This window comes from Microcebus murinus, chromosome 16 (assembly GCF_040939455.1).
Source record: "Microcebus murinus isolate Inina chromosome 16, M.murinus_Inina_mat1.0, whole genome shotgun sequence".
NCBI lineage: Eukaryota > Metazoa > Chordata > Mammalia > Primates > Cheirogaleidae > Microcebus > Microcebus murinus.
In genome coordinates, this window is record NC_134119.1 from 21,958,745 (window position 1) to 21,982,979 (window position 24,235).

Genomic DNA, 24,235 nt, shown 5'->3' on the forward strand with positions numbered 1-24,235 from the left:
ATGGATGAAAGAAACATAAACTCTCTTCTCAAGTAAGACGGCCATGCAAAGACCTAATGATGATAAAAGCAGAACACTGTAAGGGTCAAAGCAGAATGCTTTAGAAATCTGGGGGTGGAGTGGGGGGAAGTAAGTATTCAGGAGGGCTTTATAGATGCCTTTAAACAGAGATAAGTTTCTCAAAAGCATTTTTAGTAGGAGTGTAATATGCTCCAACTGACCATTCTATGTTAGAAAGACTAGAGTTGGACACTTTGAGAGAGAGAACGCTGAGGGTAGTTTCAACAGAAATAAAAAGGAAGAGGTGAGTAGGAAATAGGAAGGGGTTAATGATGATGCCTTATGACTCCAGAGAAGCAGAATCTGAGATGTTCTCAGGAGAAACTCTCAGGATAGCGCCAGGAAAGAAGCTAAATAGAATCACTTTCAGCTAAACTTCTAGCCTCAACCTGATCCTACAGGAGCTCTGGAGCATGAACAGTACCATAGAGTTTGCCCTTACAGCAAGGCATTTGCGTTTGGATTTTTTATTTCCACCTTAACAGCCACCAAGTGGGAGCTCTCTCTAGGAGAAGGCACAGCTTCCCAGGCCATCCCAGGTAAGGTGACTCTCATAGGCTAAGGGCAACTCTCCAGAGAAGGGAATATCTATGAACTGGGAGCAGCCAGCACTTACATCAGCTGGGTGTCTGGATGGGCCACCAAAATCAACAGCAGAAGGATTTTTATAAGCCTGGTGACGCACTAGATGTTGATTTTTTAAACTGAGTTCCTTATGTTTTCACTTTCTGTTTTTATTTATGTACATTGCAAATGCATGTTTTTAAACTATAAAGCAACAACAACAACCAAAGAGAATAAGAAAGACTTACTTGGCTCATACTGAAAGAAATCTGTCTTCCCTCTCTCTTTCCACTCTAGCAGAGATGTAAAAGAATACCTAGAATTTAATGGTAAGCTACACCAGGGAAGAAGTCAAGCATTTGACCAAGCCTGTTTATGTCAGGACTCAACTCAAACTTGCTTGAGAGAGGAGGGACCTTACTGGCTCAGGGGACTAGCAAGGGGGAGTTTGGACCTAACCTGTAACATGATTGATGCAAGACTCAAAACAAAGTGGTCAGGACTCACTTAGTACTTTGGCACTTGTTCTCCTTATGTGTTAGGCTCTTTCTCTCAGTCTGCGCACGGAGTGGAAGGGAACAGTATTGGACAGTTTCAGGCTTATGCTAGCTAATGACCTTAGAATTATGACAGGACTTCTTACACTCCATTTCAGCATAGGTAAATCCCAGGGAAGAACTTGGATTGGTGGACTTGGATCACATGTCCACATCTTGGACCAATCACTGTGAATGGGGCATGTGACACAGACTACTATAACCTGACAAATATCTTTTTCCTTTGCCTCCTGGCACGTATCCAAACCTCCTATCCTCCCTCCTTTGCAGTTTGATGTAGCCACGTAACTGTGTTCCGAATGATGGAATGTGGAAAGAAGTGTCATATGTCACTTCTAAGTCTGGCCCACAAATACCTCCCACACCCAGTCATTCACATGCTCTCTCTTTCCCTGTGTGCTGGACATAGGCAGGGGGTCAGTCTGAAGACTCTTCAGACTGGATGGAAGAGATGATGAAGGTAAAGATGGAAGGCGCCTAGGTCCCTGAATGTTGGTGTAGAAGATTGCCTGCCGTCCAAACCATCCACCTTGCCTCCTACATGGGCAAGAAATAACTTCTGTTTGTGTTAAGGCACTACAATGTGGGGGTGTATATATGACAACAGCCAACATTTCTTGCTCTAACTAACACAGGGCACTATATGAAGAGTCAGATTGGCCTCGTGCACAGGTGAAAAGAAAACTACAGTCCCTAGTGCCAAATACCAGTTAGTCATTGGCTCTGATTGGATTCTGGTTGACTGTGCTTCAGTCACGTGGCCTTGCTATAATAACTGCTAATGTCACAGGGATAGATTACCAGTTTCAGTTGGGCCTGAGTCATATATATTCTCTTGTCACTAAAGGCATGGGACACCATGAATACCAGTGCCACTGGGTCCTCACAGAATGGAGAAGGAACCGATTCCCAAAGGAAATAGGGGCACTCTGCAGACAAGGACACTGTAGTGAAATCATCCAAAGTGAAACCATGATGCCATTAGTATGAACAATAACCACAGAAGAATAGCATTATCTTTAGAGGCTATAATTCTTACCTAAAAAAATTTGGTCAGGGAAAACCATGTGGACTTTCTCAATGTCTGACAATAATCACATTAACCTAGTGGTTGGTTGCTCCTCTTTCTCTATATGGCTTTGTGTTATTCTACCCACCAACAGGTACTCCCTGCTCCAACCAGATACACTCCTGCCTGTCATAGTACAGCCCACAATACACACCCGTCCCTGTATTTCTGGAGCTTGGCTCTCATCGTCAGTATGCCTCAGCCTCACCTGAAGGGCTTGTGAGAACACACATTCCTGGGCGCTGCATCCAGAGTGTTCGATTCAGTAGGTCTGAGCGAGCATTTGCATTTCCAACAGCTTTCCAGGTGGTGCAGATGCTGCTGGTCTGGGGACCAAATTCTGAGAGCCCCTGCTCTAGGGACAGTGGGTGGAAAATGTGTGTGTTGGCAACTGCAGATGGCTGTTAGCAGGATATTAGAAGATCACAACTGATTTAGACAAGAAATGGCTGATTTTAAGGCACATATCAAAGGAAATCAAAAGAATCCCTCTTACTGGGTTGGACCCTCACATAGTAGTAGATAAAACTGAAGGGACTTTGATTGACAAAGTGCCAGGAAGTCTTCACAATTGAACAAAGTAATTCAGCCAGATACAAAGATCAGACATACCTTACCTTCTTCCCACCTGAGCTTACTGTTTCACATGTCCTCAAAGTAACTACCCTTAAAGGCTAAAAATAAAGATGTTGGAGCTAGGACACAAACTAATAAAAAACAGATTTGAGAACTATGTTTAGGATCCGAACTATGTAATGACGTGAGCGTACTAAATTTTTGAAGCAAGTTGCATTGCCAAAGAAACTGTGTATGAGCCAGGGTTGAAAAAAGTTTGGATTGTTTGAACTTTAAAACAACCTTCAGTCTGTGTTGTTCACTAGCATGTAAGATACTTGAGAAGAGGGACCTTGTTTGTGTTCTTAAACCACTGAACCCTGTGCCTAGACAGGGCCTCACACAGAGTGGAATGCTTAATAAATGTGCCAAAACACAATACTGAGAGATCTGAAATCCGCAGCTTGAATCTGGCTATAAAAGCCACGCATCCCCCAAGGAAGGTATAGTCTCCACTGCAATCCCTAGATATGGCCACAGAAGTTTATGGGCCAGAAAGAAAATCCTGGGGGGCAGATGTGGGGGCATGGGGAAAATGGACAAGGAAGTTGGTCCCAGGGAATAGAATCAGAGTCTAGAAAGGAAGTCCCCTCACTCCCACGGTACTCCATTCAGCAATAATCCCACACAGACACACTAATTAAGTGCATGCACTCACTGAGGACCCTATTCAAGGTAGATTAATTGCTATCACAAAAAACTCTAAAATCTCATTGTCTTATCTTAATAAAGATATCTTTCTTTTATTTTTCTGTTTTAAGTTCATATCTTTTTTTTAAATTTCAGAATATTATGGGGATACAAACATTTTGGTTACATAAATTATGTTTGTACAGTTTGAGTCAAAGTCATAAGTGTGCCCATCTCCCAGATAGTGTGCATTGTATGCGTTAGAGGTGAATTTACCCATCCCTTCCAATCCCCTCACACCTGTCTGATTTCTGTTGAGTTTTACTTCTATATGTGCACATAAGTGTTGGTCAACTAGTTTCAGTTTAGTATTCGGTACATGTGTTTGTTTTTCCATTTTTGTGATACTTCCCTTAGAAGGATGGTATCTAGGTTGTTCCAAAATATATTAGTTCACCATTTTCTTTATGGCTGAGTAGTTATCTCCCTGGAGTCTTGGAGTCCTCTACCGAACCCTTTGTATTTCACTACAGGGAAGCAAGGCAACATTGGACAATACTCATCAATTCTTCTCTACCTTAGCCTGGAAGTGACCCATATAACTCTGCTCACATCCCACTGGGAGAACTCACATGGCTCCACTAAATTGTAAGAGGAATGGGAGAACAGTCAAGCTATTTGCCTAAGAAAAGGATGAGAATGTGAATATCAGTGAGCTAAGGCAGTATTGTCCATAATATTTTTCCATGCATAACTCCTGAGATGGCACTCATTTAATGATATGACATTTAACTAAAACACACTTTTCTTCTATATTGAATGTTACTTTTTTCTTTCGAGACAGGGTCTCGCTCTGTTGTCCAAGCTGGCGTGCTGTGGCATCATCATAGCTTACTGCAACCTCAAACTCCTGGGCTCAAGTGATCCTCCTGCTTCAACCTCCCAAGAAGCCGGGACTACAGGTGTGCACCACCATGCCAAGCTAATTTTTCTATTTTTAGTAGAGGTTGGGGTCTTACTCTTGCTCAGGCTGGTCTTGAACTCCCGAGTTCAAACAGTTCTGCCTCGGCCTCTTAGAGTGCTAGGATTACAGGTGTGAGCCACCATGACTGGGCTGAATGTTCCTTATTGTGGTAGTGGCAGTAAGGAGGGAAGAAGGATCCTTGTTCTCTGAATATTAATGATTCACCTCCCTACTGGTACAGAGGTCACTATGACCATATGTAAAATTAATTCTGAATCAAACATTTCTCTTTGCTTAATAGCATTTCTATTCTCAGTCATCTAATAGATGACATTCAAAATTGTGGTGTAAACATATTACAAGCAATTGCCAAAGACAATTATAAATCTTGTAAAAGAAGCTAGATTTTATGCCTTCAATAAACATGATATTGGTGAAGTTTTTGAACCACACTCTCCCCCCAAATCTGATAAAGCAGAAGATTGGATTGACAAGTGAAGAAGAGAAATGAGCCCAGGACTTTGGTTAAATGTGTACCTTAGAGGTGAATAATTTAAATGTCAAGAGTTAAGAGGAGTCATTGGGAAAATTGGGCTTTTCATTGAGAAAGAGGGCTTCAGCCCCGAATTTTTTTTAAAAAATTTGCCTTTTCATGATCATGCTACAAAAATCAATTGTGACATGAAAAATATTATATTATATGTACAAATACACAATTCTACATATATAGACAAAAGTCAGCATTTAATTTATTCATTGTCTGGGCTAACAACTAGTGCAAAACTACCATTTTAACCTAAGCTTAAGAAAATATACGAAAAAAAATAAACTTAATTTTATGAATTCTTCCCTTTTCTTTTCTCAGGCTTATTTCCATATTAAACCCTTTCTTCACTACTTCCAATGAAATTTTGGTCACTGCTTTAAGTGGAATGAAATTTCTCAGTACCAAATGTGTTCAGATGGCAGGTTCTCATTGGACTTGGACCAAGAAGGCCTAGATGTGTGCTAGCCCATTTGCTGAGGAGTGGAAGGTAAGTGATGGCTAACCTGGATTTAAACTACTCAGCAGACAAGTAGGCATACAAGGTCGTGCACAAATTTCCTTGAATATTATAATGTATTGTGAGGGAAGTAACAGAATGGGCTTAGGTGCAGAAAGGGTGGGGGCTGACTAGGGGATACCATGGAGTGAGCTTGGAAGCCAGGTAGGAAAGCAAGACCATCCTCCCATGGGGTTGACCAGAAGCCTGACAGGCCTCTACCATTCCTTGAAGGTGTGGAGATGTTTAATGTACTGCTCTGGGCTGGGGTGATACCCATGCATATCAACATCGTCTCTACAATGGTTGCTAAGATGACGTGTAGCAATATATGTGAGTTGTAAAGTGCTATGCAAACCTTAGGTGTGTTTTAATCATTGTTATTATCTCAGATTACGCTGTTAGACAATTCCTCCTCTTAAATTCCTTTAGACTATTTTTATCACTTGGTTAGGAATATTTTCTAACATCCTCTGTGATTCTTCTTTGAGCCATAAATTATTTACAAATGTGTTAATTTCCTAATATTTGAAGTTTTTCTAGATATGTTATTAATCTAATTCCATCATGGTTAGAGAATATATTCTGTATGATTTCAACCACTTGAAATTTATTGAGAGTTTTCTTTTTAAATACCCCAGCATTTGGCTTATCTTTGTGAACCTACTGCTCCTACTGCTTGCACTTGAAAAGAATGTGTATTTTGCAGTTATTGGGTAAGATGGTCTATAAATATCAATTGGGTCAAGGTGGCTAATATAGACTCTTTAGTTTTAGGGAAAAAAATTAGATGTCTAATCATTTGGGGAATAGAAATTAAATATGGTAAATTCATGTACAAGACTATTTTATTGCTAAGTACTTATGAGTGATTTTACTCCGTTGAAATTCTCAAACTTGGAAAATTCTCTCACTAGCTTTACATGGCTCACTGCATTTTCCTTTCAGACAAATTTCCTGGGTCGATGAGAATGACTAGACACAGTTATTGGTGCCTAACTTTATACAAATCACAAAGAAATATTTATTATCAGAGCTTCTGAAGTATCACAGCACTTTAAACCTCAGATTTTCAAGAATTTCCTTGAAGGGCTATTCAAAGCTAGAGTGATCCACAAACCTATTAATAGAAATATTTACATTTTGCACTTCTTACTTATTGAATGAACAATCAACTGAGTCAGCTAATTTCTCTAAACAAATAGGAAGTTCAAGGGTCTATGGAGTCTATCTTCTACTGCTTGTGTTCAGCTATGAGCTATATTTTCCATATAAGCCAGAATGATAGACTGATGTTCAAGGTTCAATCAATATAAATAAAAATACCAGGAAACATTCATTTAAAATTGAAATGTAGCAGAATATGCCACACCAAAATATGTCACTTTGGCATAAGGATTATTTTGAGCTGAAGGCAATTGAGAAAAAGCAGATACAGGAACAATTCTCTGCTCTCAGCCTATTTGCAGGACATTAATTTATAAAGATGTCCCCTTTTCCTTTCTACCTGGAAGAACAGAAGTTAGTCACCTGAGATGGCACCAGAGATATATACTAATAAGCCTTGCTAAAACTAGCTCTTGTCTACCATGAGTTTCCCAATAAATTTGCTTTCTTACAATTTGCTACCCCTAGAAATGCAAAGTCCTTTTCCTTTGTCTTGTCACTTCTTTATAAATTTGCTTTTCTTCTAATCACCCCTTTGAGTCACTCATCATTGAGTGTTCCCCTGTGTAAGCATGATGTGCATGTTAATAAACTTCTGTTTGTTTTTCTCTTGTTAATCTGACTTTTGTCAGTCTAATTTACAGGGTCCCAGCCAGACAACCTAGGAGGGGAAGAGGGAAATTGATTAAGTTATTCCCTTCCAAATTGAAATGTATCTTAATTTTGATTGATACATTATATCAGTCAGGGACTTTAGCTGTTAGAAACAGAAATTGAACTCTGGCTGATTTGAGCTGAAAAAATATTGAAGAATAGTAGGTAGTGCACACAAATGGTAGGAAAGATTGAGAGTTGGCATTTGAAAATGGGCAGGAGACAAGATGAGTTTGAGTTGCAGATGCAGTGGACCCAGGGAATGCAACGGCTGCTACATTCCCTTTTGTCCTGTAGCTCCCCATGAAAAGTCCTGGGCAGGGGCACCTGATTAACCAAGGGTGTTCACAAATCCACTATCCAGATAAAAGAGGGGAAATGTCCATTATGCTCTACATTTTATCAGGCCCTATGCAGCAGGAAATATCTCCCAAATAGGGAAAGGATTCAGGCAATAGCAGGAAAAAAGAGACAAAGGTTCGCTGTATACATTCTTTCTTTCTGTCTTTATAATTGAATATATTCAGTCCAGAAGGCAGAGAGAGGGCTTTTTTGTTGTTTTATTTGCTTTTTTCATCTTTTGATTTGTCTTAAAGAAATTGATAGCACTTAAATATGTGTTGTATGCATTTATATACACAATGGTCTGTGGAATCAAAAGAATTGGATTCCATATTGGATTTGTTATTGATAAACTGGGTGCTCTTAGTCAAATCACTGTTTCCTCGAGCCTCAATTTCCTTACCTGTAAATGAAGGAATTGGAGTAGATGAACTCTAAATTATCTGAAAAGAGGTAAAACCTCTATCAGCACTCTCCAACAAAACTATCCATTGATGATGGACATTTTCTACATCTGGGCTGTCCAATGTGGAAGCCACTAGCCAATGAGACTACTGAGCACTTGAAATGTGGCCAGTGTGATTGAAAAGCTGCATGTTCAACTCTACTTAATTTTAACTAATTTAAATATAAATAGCCACATGTGACTAGTGACTACTGTATTGGACAGTACAACTCTTGATTATAAGGCCTGTAAAATCAGGGTCAGGGCCTACCACAGTGCCTGGCTGAGTGTTTGGCGGGTTGCAAGATTCCTTTAAGTATTTCTCTGGCCACTAGGTACTGTGCTAGATACTGGACATCCACCTGGGAGCACAGCAGATGTGAGTCATCGTTCCCGTGGTACTTATGATCTACTGGGGAAAATACATAATGAAAACATAAGGAAAATTTGTAGTACTGTATCTAGGATGGTGATAATAATGAAAGGAGAAAAATAAATCAAGAGGATGATAGGGAATGTGAGGGCTAGGGCAGGGGGTTTCTTCTTAAAATGAGAGATATTAAGCAATAAGAAGGTGACATTTGAGTGAAGACTTGCCTGGGGCATGGGAGTTAGCCAGGCTGGGAAGGAATATTGGTCCAGGCAAAGGTCCTGAGATGAGAGGTGAGATCATGCCTGGAGTGTTCCAGAAACAGCAATAGGCCAGTGTTGGGAGGGAACAAGGGGAAGGATAATTGGTAAGAAGGTTAAAAGGGTAATGTGCTATGTTTACACTGGGGAGGGAGGAAGGGTCATGGAAGGCCTAGTAGGCTTTTTTTCTTTTTTAAGCCTTTGGCTTTACTGTGAGTGAGGTGGGAGTCCTTGGAGGGTTTTGAACAGAGAGCTGTGATATATCTGATTTGCATCTTCAAACGATCCCTCTTGCTGCCGTGTTGAGAGTATTGTGGGCCAAGGGCAGGTATAGAAGCACCATGCAGAGAGATATTCCAATGATCCAGACAAGTGATGTAGTTACTTGGACCTCAATAGCACTGAAGGTGGTGGGAATGATGAAGTTCTGGTTGTAAAGGTAACATCAACAGCATTATCCAATGGATTGGTCCTGGGCAGCGAGCCACAAAGATCAGGCAAAGATGACTGCCATTACTTTGGCCTGGACAACGAGAAGAATGGAGTTGCCTGGGCAGAACTGTGGATGAAGTAGGTTTAGGGTGCAGATCAGGAGTTTCATTTGGTATCTGTTAAGTCCAAACCTAGAATGAAGAGTGAATGAGCTCTCTGTATCTTCTAGCTCCTGTGATATAGGAATCTGCCATTATGGCAGACTGTGCTGTCTGCCCACCTTATGGGACCCAAGAGAAGCATGATGTTCGATCAAGATGTGGACAGTCTTCCTAGCCTCCCCCTCCCTGAAGCCTCAGCTGTCTGTGACTGCCCCAGTCCCAAAGGGCAAAGCATCCTGCTGTGCCACCTGGCTGCTGGCTGTTCATTCTCCCCGAAGGAAGGAAGGAAGCTGTCTAGACAATGTCTTTCATTCCTTGCTAATACAGTTTCCACTTTAAAAAAAAAAAAATTAATTTTGGCCGGGCGCGGTGGCTCAAGCCTGTAATCCTAGCACTCTGGGAGGCCGAGGCGGGCGGATTGCTCGAGGTCAGGAGTTCGAAACCAGCCTGAGCAAGAGCGAGACCCCGTCTCTACTATAAATAGAAAGAAATTAATTGGCCAACTAATATATATATATAAAATTAGCCGGGCGTGGTGGCGCATGCCTGTAGTCCCAGCTACTCGGGAGGCTGAGGCAGAAGGATTGCTTGAGCCCAGGAGTTTGAGGTTGCTGTGAGCTAGGCTGACGCCACGGCACTCACTCTAGCCTGTGCAACAAAGCGAGACTCTGTCTCAAAAAAAAAAAAAAAAAAATTAATTTTAAGGTGGTGAATAGATAGAATCCAATGTGTTTGTTCCCCAATGTTACCTTCCACAACTAGAAAACATTACACAATTTTAGCGTAAAAGGTATGCTCAGAATGTATATCCTAGGGATAAAATATTGCTTAGTGGTTAGGACACTTACAAATAAATTTGCCTTTGTTTTGTATTACTTTATTTAAAATCAGAAAGATATGATACAGAAAATAAATGCCACTAACTTTGGAAGGCATAGACACTTGGGTAAGAAGAAAAAAAATACAGCTGAAAGTTTCTTTCTCCACTCCCTCCTTCATTCCTGGGAAGAATTTTCTAGGTTTTGGAATCTTTCATTTCTGAAAGTCTAGAGGTATGGCATTTGCTCTTTCTTGGAGACATGCCAAGGAAATGAGATGTTTGTCATCTGATAGGACAGAAGCCCTCTTTGATTTCCTGGGAGAGCACAAACTTGAAGAATGTGAAGCCTGCAGAAAGGTAACTGGAAGGAAAAACCCCATAGAATGCCCACTGGCCTGCCAAGCTTTCCCTTGGAGAAGGATTTGCAAAACAAGGACTGTATTGTTAGGCCAAAAAGCTACCCAGGATGTCTCTCTCTATATCTTGAATTCCTGGCTGGGACCTCATTTAGGGGCCCAGGCATTTGTTTATGGGTCCTAAGTATGCCCATATTTTTTGTGTCATGAACAGGAACTCAGACTAGCTGTTTGCTTGTCTCACATCAGCTCTCTATATCTGTGTCTGCCTTTGACTTTCATGTCCTTCCTAAATATCTTGTGTGGAAGGAGGGTTTGTTTAATCACCCATGGAGAGGAATCCTCACTCTGAGTAATCTGCTTATCCATTCTAACTCCCAGTGGGCATGGCTGGTTCTCTGCTCAGATCCTGTTTACTGTCTTTGACACTCATCCCTCAGCTTCAGTGAGAGCTGCCTGCTGTTAATAGTGGCGCCCTTCCCTGGAGAATTGCCCCTGGCTGATGGGAATAACCTGGCCTGGAGATGCCTGGCAGGTTAACTCTCCTATCACCAAGTGGCCATGACTCATAAATAAAAGAGTACAAAAGCCTAGTCCCTTTGCCCCAAAGCCAGACAACTTTGAGGTGCTATTAGTGCTTGAGTCCTCAAGTACTCTGCTGAACAGGTTAAGGCTACCATTCTTGAGACTCCATCCTTATGTGGCGCCTTCCCCTTCTCTATCCTTTTGTTTCTCTCTCTAGGTCTTCTGAGAGCATTCCTTTAATAAACTATGTGCACACACATGCTTGGTTCAGCCTCTGCTTCTAGAAGCCCAAGACAATGTTCTCCTGATCCTAGAGTGAGGAGCACATACTATGACATCTTATCCTGGGAGGAAAACACACACAAAAAAAACTCAACCTTACTATTTTTGGTCCTGGCAAACAGATTCCTTTGGTGTTTACAAATGCAATATGTCGTGTGAGCCTAGGGAAGACCATTGGCAACTGTCTGTTGTCCCTCAAAAAGATGCTTACTGGTGTTTGATGCTCACCTGAATGCCACAGATTCCTGTAAAGCTGAATGTGTGGGTAAGTGCTACCTAATAATGACTACAACACGAGTGAGCAACATACCCTGCAATCACAAGGATGTCACAAAAGACAATTTTAACTTGCACAAATTTCAACTTTTTTAGGTGTCCACTAAGTTTCTGCATGATGTCTTATTTTTTAACTAAGTCGAAAAGTAGTCTGGGTAGAGTTCTCCCAAAACAACAGCTTAATACCTTTTTTCCCCCTCTAAGTGTGGTCCATGGACCAGCAGCATCAACACTACTTGGGAGCATGTTAGACTTGCAGAATCTTAGGCCCAAACCCTGACCTACTGAATCAGAATTTGCATTTTTACCAAGATCCTGGAGGAGATTGTTATGCATATGAAAGTTTGAGAACATGAACTCAAAGATGTCCTATTGGTGAGTTTTACTTGGTTGTGGTAACCATGCAACAATTTGAAGGTGACAGAATCCACAAAAACTATTGATCAAGGTAGAAGAACAATTCCATCATCTGGAGGTCATTTATTCTGTAACTTGAACCACCCAGGACAGAGACTAGAACTGGGGATATACAAAAGATCTCCAAGAAACCAAAATAGTTGTCACGAAGTTCACAGCCCAAACTCACTTGTCTTACAGGAAATCTCAGACCCTCTCTTTAGTTGATGATTCTTTTTAGCTGTGTGTTCACCTCTAATAAGATTAGTTATCTGGTTTTAAAGTCTTCCAGAAGTTTGAAAAGCAATTAAAAGGGGGGTAGCGATTTCCTAGAGTTCTCAAAGTATTAATTTGGACCCAACAGCTGTTAGCACGCCCTGGGGACCTAATGCAAAGCTTAAGTCCACATTTGACCTGTTGAATTAGCTCCAGGGGTGTGGTCCAGCCATCTGTGGTTCAACAAGCCCTCCAGACGATTCAGATGCATGGTCAAATTTTAATTCCACTGTCCTGGAGGAAGCAAAGAGTAAAACTGATGACAAGGGAAAAGACAGAGGAAAACAGATGAACAAAGGTACTGAACAGGGTGAGAGATCTTAGGATCATTTTGGCTTGATTAAGGGAGTGAGTTGGGATAGATCTTAGTAAAAGGGGCCAGTATTAGTAACCAGAGTCACGAAACACTTAATTGCATGGCTGGGCATAGATTTTTAAGGTAAGGTAGGCAAGATGTTAGAACTGCAATGAGGGGGTCATTGCAGGCTATTCAAGGAGTTTGGCTTTTGTACTTCCGAGTATTGTGGAGCCATTAATCTCTAAGCCATTAACATGGCTAAAAAAGAAAAAAAAAGTTTTGTAACTTAAAGGGGGAGGATTTCATTGTCTAAAGGTTTAATTTATCCAGCGATGCTGAATTAATGTAGCACTATTATATTCAGGTTACATCATGAATAGTGTCATGTAGATAACCCGGAAGTCACAGACACAAAGTTCTGCTGTAACAGGATGTGGGCATACCAGTTATGGTGTACCCAGGACTTTATTTTAACACAGAAATCTTCATAGAAAATGAAAATGGTCATGTTAACATTTCAGGCACCTCTCTATTTTACATCACATAACTGATCTCTCTTCAAACATCTCTTTTCTATTTTGTTCTAACGATATGTCCATGATATAAAGTTTGATTACCCACATTCCTTTCACATTTTTGTGCTTTTATCCATTTACATAGGCCATGCTCAGCCTCTAACTAGGTGCAATTAATTTTTAAATAGGTATAATTTTTTTAAAAAAAATATGAAACTATGGCCAGGCATGGTGCCTCATGCCACGCAACACTTTGGGAGGCTGAGAGGGGAGGATTACTTGAGGCCAGGAGTTTGAGACTAGCCTGAGCAACATAGCAAGACACCATCTCTACAAAAAAAAAATTTAAAAATCAGGCAGCACAGTGGCGCATGCCTGTAGATCCAGCTATTCAAGGAGGCTGAGGCAGGAGTATCCCTTGAGCCCAGTTTAAGGCTGCAGTGAACTATGAGCACACCACTGCACTCTAGCTTTGGTGATACTGCTGGAACCCTGTCTTGGGGAAAAAATATCAAACCACAGTTTAAATATTTATACAAACTGCAGTGAAATTCAGCCTATGTGATACACTGATTGGCTACTGGTTATGATTTTCTTTCACTTTCTTAAATTTTTCCTGTTCGTTTTTGATGTATTATGTAGACTGACACAAAATTATACAGCATGTTCCTCTGCCAAGTCTGGAGCTGGGAGATGATACCAAAATAAAACGTCCAAAACATTTTTTAAAATGGAGAAATACAGTGGATACATTAAAACATGTAATTCTTTGAGCATTATTCAGTAGCTGAACTGCTTGGTGCTTTATGTTTAAATTATCAAGCAGTAGGGGGAAAAAACCAAACTAGGTAATATCTTACTATCTTCAGGAAGATGTCTCCTTTACACCCCAGCTTCAAAGGGAATCACATTATTTTAAGATGGTCATGTTAATTCAGGATAAAGGGACACCTACCCTGCCCAAGTGGCAGAGCCTGTACTTTCATGCTCATTAAATGAAGCTTTTGGGGTGTCTAAGTGTCTTGATACCACTGACTTAATACAGAGAGAGATGCCAGCCCTGGTGACGTGCACAGTTTCAGTGTATTTCCGGTCTCATTGGTACAGATCTTCTTACAACAGAACAGAGAGACACAGGTTGCATTTGATGGCCTTTCCTAATGCTTCAAAAATCATGCTTTAAAAATTCACAAAATGTTCTCTGCAGTTTTACTATCAATGGTGGTCTTTTGTTTATTGCAAAATAGGACACCCATTTATGTAACTGAAACAAATGAAAAACACATCACTGGAAATTTTTGTTTAGTGATTGTTATATAACCTTTCAGGGATAAGAAAATTGGGCTTTTCATATGAGGTTACGGAGAGTTACGATGGATGTTCCTTTTATAATATAAAAAAGAATATTTATATGAGTGATGTTGAGACAGAACACTTTGTAGGGAAAAAATATATATATTTATATAGAGATTGGGGATTTGGGCCTTATGGGTTGATACGGTGTTAAAATTCCCATAGATTTTGAATACTTCACTCAGAGGCATAAACACACACACACACACACACACACACACACACACACCTACACATACACATTCCCAGATCTATTTCACATCTTAAAGTGCTATATTCTAAAAATAAGGAGAAAAAGATGATAATATTCATCATCTTTAATATTCCTATTTTCCTCCAAAATGAGAAAATAATAGTCACTGATTTTATTAAGTCCAATTTAAACTAATGGGCATAGATATTCAAGGTGTTTTTAAAATTTTAACTCTTTTTTATATTGGAAGAGAAGTAACTAACTCATGTGCTGCTCTTTTTATCCAGACAGTTAGCTGATCAGGCCAGGCATGGTGGCTCACGCCTGTAATCCTAGCTCTTGGGAGGCCGAGGCGGGCGGATTGCTCAAGGTCAGGAGTTCAAAACCAGCCTGAGCAAGAGCGAGACCCCGTCTCTACTATAAATAGAAAGAAATTAATTGGCCAACTGATATATATATAAAAAATTAGCCGGGCATGGTGGCACATGCCTGTAGTCCCAGCTACCCGGGAGGCTGAGGCAGAAGGATCACTCGAGCCCAGGAGTTTGAGGTTGCTGTGAGCTAGGCTGACGCCATGGCACTCACTCTAGCCTGGGCAACAAAGTGAGACTCTGTCTCAAAAAAAAAAAAAAAAAATAGACTCTTTCACTCCTTCAAAAGCTGCAATCCCTCAGCTTCCTTTAAATGGGCTAATGTCTTGTGCTCCCAGGATATCTGGTTGGGGGTCACCTCCTTCAAGAAATCTGCCCTGGTTTCCTTCCATCAGAAAGTCTGAATCAAGAGCCTTTCCTCTGCATGCCCATGGTGTCCTCCCATTTTAGCACTTAAAACTCTATATTTTAACTGCCAGTTGACCCAACTCCCTGGAAGACTGAACCCCTTTAGGAGTTGGAAGGAAGACTCATTTGCTTTGGTTTCCCCAGGGCCTACCACAGTTGTTGAATAAGGACTTAATTGCCAAATGGGGGAATTCCTATATTATTAGTACTTTTTATACTCTGGTCAGTATGTCCAGACTTTGAAAAAAAAAATCCACAATCAACTGAATGTGGCAGTTCATAACATATGACTCATTTAAATCACAGATACACAACTAAAACTTTGGCAATATGCATATAGTGGTTCAGAGAACAAACGCTGGAACCAGAATGCTGGGATTCAAACTGTAGCTCCGTGAGACTTTGAAAAATTTGCTTGAACTCTTCATGTCTTGTTGCCTCATCAGTAAAGGTTTATTATGAGGATTTAATTAATTCACATGTATGCAGCAATTAGAACAGGGCCTGCCACATAATAAGTTCTACATAAGTGTGTTTTTTATTTTTACTATTACTATTATTTTATTAATATTTGTAAAACAACTCAGTGACAAATGAGACAATTGGATATATTTTGATAAACCCTCTAAATATGCATTAATACATTTATTTTCTTTATGGTTTTTGTTCTATATCCATTAGAATGTGAAAATATAGACTCTGAAGTCAAATTTGTGATCATATTTTATATTTTCTATCTTCCAAAGATATTTTTCCTTAATTTCCCACAACCATAAAATCTAAGCCTTTCCTTCCAATCCTCTGTGCACTGAAAAGAATTTCATGGTTTGGCCCAATTTGAGATTCAGACATGACACAGGTTCCACTGTTATTTTGTTGAGCCAGAGCACTGTGAGTTCTGATGAAAGAAGACATTCCTTGTACTAAATTTTCAAACCAAATGTATATGTCCTTTAAGTACAGAATTGTGAGAATGAGGTCTATTATGATAATATTATGCTGGATAAAGTATGAGCAGAGTATTTTGCACACAGGTGGTATCTACTCAATGCAGGCCATCCATGAGTAAGACATTTCTCTGCACTCTCTTTGGCTTGATATTCATGTGATATGATTTGGGATGGTTCAATTGTCAAATACATCCATCTTTAACATTTCCCCATATATATGCCCATCCTGAAAAATGTAGAGACTTCCATAGTTTTCCCTCTAAGCTTTTATTTTATTCACCGTTTATAGATCACCCATTGACAAGCAATCAAAGACACTGTCTCCTTTTACAGGAATATATAAAACAACCATTCTTCTGTATCCTTTCATAGATGAAATATGGTTCTTATAGTAAGGAACATGGCATATGTCTGAACATATTGTCCACACAATAATTGCAGAAACATCCACCTTTGTAAAGCTTACACCCCAGTCTACCAATGTTTATCCACTCACTGTAGAGAAGCCATTGTTCCTATTTGACACACTAAGAAATAAGAAAGGGGCAGAAAACAGGGATGGAGGGTTATTTTTTTAAAGCCACAGAAAGACTTGGAAAGAAAGGGAGGGAAGTTTCTGGGGCTGCCCTTTGTTAAACAACCTCCTTTGTTCATCTACTTTGTCAGTTTTCAATAGTGGTATTATTTTTGTCTGTACAAGCGGAAAAAAATCTTCAGCAAAAAAAAAAAAAGAAGCAAACCTTGAACATTGATTTAAAAAAAGTCATTTAATGGATTCCACTTACAGATATGAAGCTCTAACTTTACCAATTTTCTGTGTATAGCTCCAGGGTCAAAACACTGAATGAACATTCAGCAATTGCACCCTTAATGTCTGTCCTCCTCCCTTCTACCATGAATGTCTGAGAAAACTTATGTATAACACATAACAGAAAACTGCTTAAAATCTTTAGGATCACTTGAGTAAACAAGTTTTTATAATCTATGCATGCAGGACAGAATCCTAAAAGTTAATGTGCTCTGATTTCATTAATTTAAATGAAAGAATTCTGCCATGGGCATACATTTTGCCCCAGGAAAACGCAAATTTTAATGTAATTCTCAAAAAGTTTATGAAGTGCAGGAAGAAAATTTACTGCCAAAAGAAATGTGATACAATGAGATTTCCAGTTTGGGCAACAATATTATCTAATAAAAAGCATAATGAAAACATTTTACAGAACATCAACTATTACCATAGGATAATTTGGGCATCTTTAGCTAGCACCTGCAGGCTAATTTAATCAAACATACATTTTGTTTGGGGACTGTGTTTCCAAGTCAGGCTCTCTGAATTAATTCAATGGCTCCTTCATGCATGTATCTCATGGTTTGGAAATCCATGGTCATTTGGCCCTGTAGCTTTTATGTGCTTAGATACACATTCCCAGTATAATAGTTGCTATTATTTATCAGGCACTGTTTTCTAAGCAGTGGGCAAAGTTTATGTGAATTATTCCATTTTGTGCTTACTACAAAAGTATTCTTAACATTCTTATTTTATGAAAAAACTGAATATTATAGAGGACAAGCAACTTATCTAATGTCTTGTACTTAGGAAATAGAGTGGTCTGTCTCCAAAACCGGTGTCCTTAACCACTGAGCTATATTGTCTCTCATGTGATTTTAAATCAAATATCCATAATATTAAGTCAATTCTAGTTTATTTACAACAATGGAGATGATTACAAAAGACAGATAATCCTGATGTCATTTGCCTCATTTGTTTGATACCCAGTATATAGTATGTTCTGAGATGATAATTTGTGGCAATTACCATTTACTGACCACCTACAATGTAAGTCACTATTCTGATTATCTACAAATTGCTCTGTCTCAAATCAACTCATCCTTAGTGTCATAAAAAAACCACCATTGATTATCACTACCTCTCCTGGTTCTGGAGGTTGAATGGGCTCTGCTGGGTGGTTCTTGGTTGCAGTCTCTTCTGCAGTTGCAGCCTGGCAGTGGCTGGGTAGTCAGGCCAAGGACAGAGCTGGATCATTTTGATAGCTTCTTCATTGTCATGCCTGGTGTAATGCCAGGAAGATACAAACAGTTGTAGGTTGTAGCGGCTGGGGCTCTGTATCTATGTGGTCTCTTCAGAATGGCAGCTTCAGGTAACCAGATTTTGTACATGGTAGTCTAGAGCTCCAAAGGCACATGGCCTGAAAGAGCCTTGAAATCATGCAGCATCTATTCTATTCATTAGGCCAGATCATCATGAAAGGGAGACAAATTATACTACATCTTGTTACAGCAGAGTGACCAATTTGCAGACATGTGTTAAAACCACTACAGGCACAATCATAAGCACTTTGCATACACTGTCCCATTTAATTACCAAGTTATCATCACAAAGTAGACATTATCTTCACAGGACAGTGGAGGAAGCAGACTCTCAGGTAGGAAGTGACTGAACTTGGATTTAAACTCGCATCTGCCTGAAACCATGATACAATCCCATTCTCTTTTCAACTGAACTCTTAGCACCTGATTCCAAAAAGATATGAAGTTTCCTGCAGAATTAAAACAGAAAATTTAGGGATAAAAAGCAGGACCATTTCAGGGGAGCAGAGTGAGTCAATAGTACCAATTTGTCATTCACTCAACAAATATATATTAAATATCTCCCATGTGCCAGGCACCAGGACACAGGAGTATACAAATAGGATCCAAGCAGAATAAGGATATAAACTTCTGGGTGGATGTATCAGTATCAGTATTGTTCACAGTTCTTATTCTCCTGGGTTTTAGTGTTTAGAGAAACTGATGCTTAATAGATGATCGAGACTTAACAATATTTTCACAAATTATGATAAGTACTCAGAAGGGGAATAAAGGGTATGATGAAATTTAGGATGGCTGTTCCTCATTCCAGGTGGAATTGATTGGGATTGAAAATCATATTAGCTCATCTACCCACTCACAGAAAATAATATAGCTCAGGCCAGACCAAAAATAGTGTTCTGTTACACTGGCTATAGAGAAAGGTCCAAGCAATTGGTATGTGATTCCAGAAAGGCCCATTAGAATCCTTCCTGGAATTCATGCATTCTTAGAGGAAAAGAAGTTTTCTCTCTGCCAGGGTTGCCACATTGGGAGAACATGCATATGGGTCAGTCAGTAGGCGGGCATATGGAGGTAGCCTGTATGGCCAAAGATAAAACGATGCTGATACAGAGAGGGAAGAAAGACATATGGGGTCAGAAAGGGGAGAACAGAAGACAGGAGAGGAGAGGAAAGGAGGAGAAAGAAGAGAGAGAGAGAACTGATAACACTCACTGATCCTGGTTTCGATGGCATGGCATCGAAATGCCCAGATCACCCTACACCTAATTCCATAGGCCATTACTCTTTCTGCAAAACTTACTCCAATGTGAATTTGGGACACAGCTGCTGTTGCCCACCAGTTTATCCCTATCCCCCAATAGAGTGTTTGGGACATACTTGGTGCTCAGTAAGTATTTATCTAATGAATAAATGAATGAAAGGATGAGTGTATGATGGAATGAATGACTTGGGAAATATAAAGAAAAGAACCATACAGAGTAAATTTGCTTTTCTCTTTATAAATACAGAGAATGAATGTTTAAGCTGAAGAGTCAGGAAATATTTTGGCATTTTCATATGTAAAAAGACATTAATTTTTTAGAACTATCTAGTATTAATTCAAATACTGCATTATCAATAATAGTCATCAATTAATAGCATAAAACATTCAATCATGAAAAGAAGCTGTAATTTGTCATCCGAATGAACATGAATACAACTTAGCTAATAAAACCAAATATCCCAAACTCTTAAAATACATACAAGTTTTAGGGTGAACTTGGTTTAAAGAGACTCAGTATTGACAGGTAGAATGAAGAGTCCTGAGAAAATTAAGAGGTAGTTAAAACATTCACCATTCCTAGCTTTTCACCATTATAGGCTTCAAGCCTGTAAAAATAATGGAACTCCCTTCCAAATGAAAGGGCAACCAGAGTTAGTACAATCACAGAAGAATCAGGAAGCCAGGGCCTCAGGACCAAACATAACCAGATTGGATGTGTCTTCAAGAAGCCTCGGAGGTATAATTTAAAAATTACTGGGTTAATTTGCTTTTCTATAGCAAATGGTCCCTGAAAATGATAGAGCAATTTATCACTCAGGGACGAGGATGAAAAGTTCCTGGTGGGTAGCCAGGGCTTGTCTGATCTCATAAATTCTGGTGTTATAATATTTCCTCCATCCTTATAGTGAATTTGGGGACACAGTAGATTTCCATGTTATCACCTTTCATTTCCAGTTCTGGTGATCCAAGCCTTTCTGTTAAAAAAAAATCAAAACGAACATAAAAGTCAATAGACATTCAGCAATAAAAATTCACAAAGAATCCAGACATGAGGAAAGTTAGCATCCGTTGTTGCTAGCCTTTATTCTTTTCCCCAAATTTGAAGACCACTGCCTTCATGATTCTTCCCACCTCAACTCCGCCCATCCTGACTTTCACTAGTCCACATTCGAGAACACATGATGAGTGAGTAACCAAAAGTATTTATTATATTCATTATATTTATTAATATCTTCCAAAGTGCATTGGTGACTCAGGAGAGCAGAGCTTCAAGATAGGGCAATGGGTTCAGGTGGTGAAATGTTTGGCATTAGTGAAAAGATGGAAGACATATTTTGGGGTCCAATGAAATTTTCCAGGTATCTCTCTGGTGTTGTGAAAGAAAAGGCTTGCAGGATGTTCATAAAATAGAGAATAATCTCTCTTTATTGACTCATTCATCGTTTCATAGTTTTTACTTATTCAACAAACATCCACTCTTGATTCCATCCCTTTCCAGTTGAATAAATTTAATATTTATGTACCACTTAATGCCTCAGTATCCTCTTCTGTAAAATGGGGGTAATAGTACTTATTTCATAGGGCTATGTTGAGTGTGGATTAAGTTAACACACGTATACCTTTTGGACTCCTGCTTGATACTTGCTGGTAAGTGTTTCAGATTCTTATTGAGTAACTACTATGTGCCAATGACTCTGTTAAGCATGAGGCATATAAAGAAGAAAAGCAATATTACTTTCCTCAAATGCCTTCTAGTCTAGTGGGTAACAGTCATGCCAACAATGACAAGAAGTGCTTTCATAAGATCCAGGTGAGACTGGAAGCGTCTACTGCAAGAATCAAAGAGAGAAATGCCAGAGATCTGAACTAAAGCAACGGATAAGGAAGTGCAGGCTTAGTGGGGCAGAAGAGAGGATAGATTCACGAGTCTTTTAGGAAGCAGATAATGAGACATGGAAACTGATGGGATGGATGCAGGAGGCAAAAGAGATGAAGGCCTAGAAGGTGGCTTTAGGTTACTGCCTTGGACAACCGAGTAGATGGCGATTATTCCCCTTAGATACAAATAAAGGAAGAAGAAGGGAGAGAAGTTCAGTTGGGGGCACTTTGTTTCTTCTGAGGCAGAGATGTTACTAAAGACTTGGATGTATGTGTCTGGAAAGGTTTAAACTGATGATTGAGGTGTGGATTTATTAGCTGATAAGCAGTGGAGGAAACCACTATGTCACACAATGTGGCCTAAGGACATAGAGCTCCTTTAGTAGGCACGCTACCTGTGTCATTTTAATTAATAGTCATTGCAACCCTTAAATTAAAGGTATTAGTTAGAACATGGTTTCATCCATGTGTAACTAAGACCAAAAGCAACGCTGCCTTAAAGAAGGTACACATTTTCTCTTTTTAGATGTATTCTTACAAACATATTCTTATTAACAAATGGAGAAGAAATAATACAATCAGAATATGGCCATTTTTGCAACCCCTAAACATGGTAAGATAGATGGATAGACAGATTTGGGCAATGGTCTTAAGACCTGCCAAGATCATCACAAAAGCCAAACATCATGTCCTTCCTAACCCAAGTACATGCTACCACAGTGAAGTAATCTTTCTAAAGGAACAAATCTATTTTTGTCAATCCTTTGTCTCTACCAGTTCATAGGAAATATGGTGAACAAAGGAACATGTTAAACAACACCAGGTGATGTTAATTGTCAAAATCAAGACTGTGGGAAACAAAACAGGACAAAAGAACTGCTTTACTGAACAAAAAATTTCAAGGACAAAAATATTCAAGGGGTAGATGGTGTCAACCAAATAAATACAGCATATAAACCTTATTTGGATCTTGATTTAAACAAGGAAAGTTAGGAACCACTGTGAGAAAGGAAAACACTGCTAGAGTATTGGATTATGCTAACTGTTATCACTTTTTAATTGTGACACATTGGAGAAAAGTCCTTATATTTTAGAAATACATACTGGTACATTTATGAATAAAATGATATAATGTCTGATGTCTCTGAGATTGGCTTCAAAATAATATGGTGAGGTTCGGGTAAGGGATACAGATAAAACTAGATTTGTCATGAGTTGATAATTGTTGATATTGTGTGATAGGTGCATGGGGACATTATACTAACTTCTATTTTTTAGTATATGTTTAAAATTTTCAATATTAAAAGAATTTAATTTCTATGGAAGATAGAAAGAATGAATATTGGTAGAAACTAGCAACTTTGATCACAGTATCTATAATCATTTATATCCATTTATAGGCAAAAAAACTGTGACTTACAAAAGAGAAGAGGGTAGAATCCTAGGGAATACCAACCTAAAAGGGGCAGATGGAGGAAAAGGAACAGAGAAGGAGGCAGGAAGATGAGGCACCAGTAGGAAGTTCAGGAGAGAATGATGTCATAGAAATTAAAATAGAGGGAGTTTAGAAAGGAAGAATCTCACACAATTAGTTGATTTTTTAAAAAATAGAAAGTTCATTAATCAAGCATTTATTAAGAACCTACTGTTGGCCAAGTGTGGTGGCTCATGCCTATAATCCTAGCATTCTAGGAGGCCAAGGTGGGAGGATTGCTTGAGGTCAAGAGTTAGAGACCAGCCTGAACAAGTGGGAGACCTTGTCTCTGCTAAAAATAGAAAAAATTAGCTGGAAAACTAAAAATAGAAAAAAAAATTAGCTGGTGGGGGTGGTGGTGGTGAGGGGCAGTAGGGTGGAGCATGCCTATAATCTCAGCTACTTGGGAGGCTGCCGCAGGAGGATTGCTTGAGCCCAGAAGTTTGAAGTGGCTGTAAGCTAGGGTGATGCCATGGCACTCTAGCCTGGGCAACAGAACCAGACTCTGTCTCAAAAAAAAAAAAAAAAGAAAAAGAACTTACTGTTAGAGCCCACTGACTATTGGGAACGCACCTTAAATCAAAATGAGATTTATTTAGCTTGTTGCAGCAAAGAAAGAACCTCTCTTTGAGGAGTTGTGGGTGCTCTTGGTAAGTGAGTTAGAAGACACTTCTTACAGGATTTGGGCTTCCATTAGATAATTTCTTAGTCCGACTGGGCTGCTATAACCCAATACTATAGACTGGGTAGCTTATAAAATCACAGAAATGTATTTATCACAGCATCCGAGTCTGGGAAGTCCAAGTCAAGGTGCTAGCAGATGTGGTGTCTGGTGAGGACTGCTCCTCATAGCTGGTGCCTTCTGGCTCTGTCCTCGCTCAATTAGAAGGGCGAATGAGCTCCCATGAGCCCCTTTTATAGGGGCACTAATCTCACTCACAAGACTTTTGCCCTTACAACCTAATCATCTTCCCAAAGGCCCTCCCTCCTAATACCATCTCCTTGGTGGTTAGGATTCAGCATATGAATTTTGGGGCGCACAAACATTCAGACCATGACATATAATTCTAAAGAGAGTTTAAGAAACAGGGGCCAGTGCTGGATTGGATGTCACCCAGAAGCTGGGATATCTGAATAATTTTTCTCTAGGAGGCA